Source organism: Mauremys mutica, unplaced genomic scaffold (genome assembly GCF_020497125.1).
Source record: "Mauremys mutica isolate MM-2020 ecotype Southern unplaced genomic scaffold, ASM2049712v1 Super-Scaffold_100186, whole genome shotgun sequence".
Taxonomy (NCBI): Eukaryota; Metazoa; Chordata; order Testudines; family Geoemydidae; genus Mauremys; species Mauremys mutica.
The window spans coordinates 155,190-158,999 of record NW_025423282.1 but is presented as its reverse complement, the minus strand read 5'-3'; the positions used below and the strand labels follow the sequence as shown (position 1 = coordinate 158,999).

Here is a 3,810-nt window from a genome sequence, read left to right as displayed (position 1 = left end):
CACACTCCACTGTTAACCCGGAGGGACAGGGGCACCAGACACCCCCAGTAGCATGGAGAACACCCACATCCACCAGATCCCTCATGAGGGGTAAGACAGAGGGGATTGTAATGGGGCCCAGCGCACCCACGCACCAGGGATTGTTAAGGGTTGAAGGGACAGGGACACCCACACACACTGAGATCACAGCCTTGGAGGAACGCAAACCCCCCACAGAAGGACCTGGTCTGTTCCATGGTGGCAGCCCAGCCTGGGTGAGTCAAAGTCTCCTTTTATACAGGCACGCCCAAGAGATCCTGACTAGGGATAGAGAGACACCCACCCACCAGAGATCCTTAATGGTCTAGGGTGCACCCACACACCAGGGATTCTTATGGGTGGGAGGAATGGAGACAGCCAGACACACTGAGATCACTTCCTCCAAGGAGCCTGGGCCAGACAGGGAGACACAGTCCCCCTTTACAGATCTGCCAGACAACCTTCCTCCCACTCCCTCCACACAATGTTCTTATCTGGAGGTGAAGCCAGGGAAACCACATGGAGGATTCTTATCTGGGGAACTGGGGGGACCCACTTACCACCAGAGTTTCTTAAGGGCAGGAGGAACAGGGACTCCCACTTCTGCAGCATGGGGGTGGGTTGCCTGCTGGGATCATCTGGGCATATTTCACCTCGTCAGCTCCCTGCCATTGCCTTGGGGGCCCCTTGTTCGCTGCCTCTGGCACCCAGTTTAGCCTCCTTCCTGAGGCTGAAACGCTTTGATCTGTCTAAAGTCTGTGGGATCAATACGTGTCATGGTGTAATTCTGTGTTATTCGGGGGTCAGACTAGCTGAGCTAATGGCCCTTTCTGCCCTTAAACGCCATGAAAACATTTCCCTGGTTTCTCCTTGCGCCTGACAGACACCATGGTGAGGGGCCCAAGAGAAGATCCTGGACACAGCGCTCTGGCTCTTACTTTACTTGGGGACGTCAGCGCTTTCCTAGCAAAGCTGCTGCTAAAGCGCTGGATTTGGGGAACGGTTCGGCTCCGATTCAGAGATCTGCCTGCGGGGTGTGAACCTGCCACGAGGAGTGGGAAATGCAACCAGCAACGGGAGGTGTTGGCTGAGCTCCAGGCTGCCCCCGTGTGGCCAAAGCTTAGAACTGAGCAGCGGAGTTTAAAGCTGGCGCTGGGAAGGACCTGAACACACGGGGCACGAAGGCTCCTGCGTGTAACACTTGTTGGGTGGGCAGCTGGGCGTAGCTGATTGCCAGGGTTCAGGGCTGCAACCCGGGGTGCTGAGCAGGTGTCTGTGCTCAGGTTGGCCTCGCTATGATGGTTTCTGGAAAGTTTGGGGTCACCAGTCTCCCTAAAGAGAGAGGAGCCAGGTCAGCCCACGAAAGGAGGCCGGCAAAACTCTGGTACCAATTGGCCGTGGGACTGCCCCTGTGAAGAGCCACTGCAGCCCCGCCAGGGAGAGCCGGTCTCTCTTTATGCAGCCCTCCCCCCCCCGCCACCATTCCTCAGGATGAGGGTTGTGCTCAAAGATCTGTGCCCCGTGTTTTCACCTCCATGTGAAGCGCACAGTGCAAATAACCCTCAGCGCATCAGCTCAGTTCCAGGCTCCACTTCCACCAGCTCATGCAAGATGGTGCAGAGGAGCCCCTGGGTGGCTGTGGGCCTGGGGAGGATGGCTTTTGATTTTTCGGCCTGACCGCTACGGGCAGCAAGGCCAAAAGTCAGATGGCCGACTCTCCCGTCCACCACGCTCATCAGGAGCCCTTATTCGACAGGCTCGGAGTATGTGGGCATCGCCCCGTCATAGGTTTATTCCCCACTTCGAACTTTAGCATCCACAAGATGGGGACCTGCATGGGCCCCTCTCAACTTAAATCCTAGTTTAGATCTGGTAAAGCTGCCACCCTCTAGAAGTTCCAGTGTCTATCACACGCCCTGTTCCCCCAAACCTTCCCTGGGGAACATAGATCCAAACTCCTTGACTCGTAACCCTAAGGGAAATAAACCATTCCCCCACCTTCTTCCCCCTCTCCTAGTTGTTGGGAAAGATACCTTGGTTCAAACTCCTTGAATCAAACAAAGAGGGATTCACTTTTCCCCCTCCACTTCCCCTGAAAATCCAAACAAGGGAAAAAATCAATCAGGTTCTAAAAAGAAAAGGATTTTATTAAAAGAAAGAAAGAAAGTACACTATCTCTGTAACACCAGGATGGAAAAACCACAAGGCGTGCTGCAGGATAGCCCCTCCCCACCAAAAAGCAACGCCGTGACCCGGATTCGAACCAAGGTTGCTGCGGCCACAGCGCAGAGTACTAACCACTATACGATCACGACCAGGCGCTGGGGGCGCAGGCAGCAGCCCAGCGGAAAATGCTCAGCTCTGCGCTCTCGGGGCGGCCACCTACCTCGCCGGCGGCCACAGGTCTTTCTCAAGTCTCCCCATTACAATCACAGGTCAAATGCTGAGCAAAGGAAAAAAGACAGGAAGCCAATCCCATGCCTGTCCCTTTTTCTGTCTTCCTCCACCCCTGGACCAAGTCCCTCCCCGTTTGTCTGGGTCATTGTCCTCATGGCCCTGGCCAGCCTATTTCCGTTTGCCACTCTGAAACGTGCCCCCACGTACAGGCCCCGAAGCTGGGCCCGGGGGAGGCTTTGGCTAGGGCGAGCGTGTCTTTGCGAGGTAATTGTCTCTCTGGAGGTGAAAGCCATCAGTGCGGGGTGTGAAGGGAAGTGGCCGTCAGAGGAGAATGCAAGGCATGTGGTGGGCAGGCCAGGGATTTCTTTGTCCCCCCTTCAAAAGGGGTCACCCTCCCCATCAGGGAATCGAACCCCGGTCTCCCGCGTGACAGGCGGGGATACTCACCACTATACTAACGAGGAAAGGGGCATGGTGAGTGGTCCCAGCTCCCACAGACCAGCTATGGTCAGCGTACACCTACACCGTCGCATGGGCCCCAGCAGGCAACAATACCCCTGGCCCTCTTCTGCTTCCCAAAGGCTTTGGCCGCAGCAACAGCCCTGGGAAAAGCCCTGGCCCTCCTCACCTGCCCTTGCCCAGCAGGACGCCTTTCCGGGCCCACACAGCTCCTCACACAACACCCGCCTGGGACCTTGCCCTCACCTACCAGCTCAGCAGCACCTTTTTTCCTTTCAAAACCTCCTCTTGCCACCCTCCCCCTTCCACACTTCACAGTCACCTCATCACAAACTCACCCACGGCCCCTTTGGCTTCTCAAGCGCCTCTGGAGGGACGCAGCTTCCCAGGCACGCAGATCCTTCCCTTCAATGCGCACTGAACGGATATTCGAAACACAGCCCTTTCCAGGAGGGAATGCGCTGCTTTTGGACCCTGGCGCCCAGCAAGAAGTCCTGGGACTCTTTTTCTGACCGATGAACCCCACTGACTTGCCTTTACCAAGCAGAAACTAAGGACCGGCTGATGGCTCTCTTTGCAAACGGACGCCATCAGACTGAGCCACGAGGCGTGCTGCAGGATAGCCCCTCCCCACCAAAAAGCAATGTCATGATCTGGATTCGAACTGCGGTTGCTGCGGCCAGGGTGTTGCCGGCACAGAGGCCTGAGGCGACAGCAACAGTGGTTCATTGCCCGCTGTGCTTCGCTCCAATAAACACACCAAGGTGGAGAAGCAAAACAAAGTTTATTTGAGATCTCAAAGCAGGCACTAGGAGAAACAGTATCTCAAATCCAGCGCAACAAAAACAAGCAATTTTCCCTTTTTATATGTCAAGCTGTTTGTTAAAGCCTTTGTTTCATTCCCCCCTACCCGTCCCTTGTTAACTGCAGCTACAT

The 3,810-nt window shown here is 55.7% G+C and overlaps 1 non-coding gene across 1 annotated transcript; it reads right to left on the bottom strand.

Annotated features, from left to right (window-relative positions):
- Positions 1–2,807: 2,807 nt before the first annotated feature.
- TRNAD-GUC lies at positions 2,808–2,879 on the bottom strand. The gene has a single exon. It is a non-coding gene; the product is annotated as a tRNA-Asp (tRNA).
- Between the last annotated feature and the right edge of the window lie 931 nt (positions 2,880–3,810).